Source organism: Calidris pugnax, unplaced genomic scaffold (assembly GCF_001431845.1).
Source record: "Calidris pugnax isolate Ruff unplaced genomic scaffold, ASM143184v1 scaffold171, whole genome shotgun sequence".
In the NCBI taxonomy this organism is placed as follows: Eukaryota; Metazoa; Chordata; class Aves; order Charadriiformes; family Scolopacidae; genus Calidris; species Calidris pugnax.
The window spans coordinates 10036952-10037183 of NW_015091064.1; positions in this window are offsets into that span (position 1 = coordinate 10036952).

Genomic DNA, 232 nt, shown 5'->3' on the forward strand with positions numbered 1-232 from the left:
CCCCCCCCCCCGGGGGACCGAGAGGTGCCCGCAGCCCCGTCCTCCCCGCGGGGGGGGGCTTCTCCCCAGACACCGGCGTTCAGATTGGGGAGGGGGAACGCAAGGCTCACGAAGGCGGTGGGATTAATTAGAGGAGGGAGGGATAAAAGTCAAGGGGGAGCAGAGCCGGGGAGAGGGAGCCCCGCTGCCCTGGCCAGGGCGGCTCCGGTGGGATGGCTGGCGGGGGGGGGGG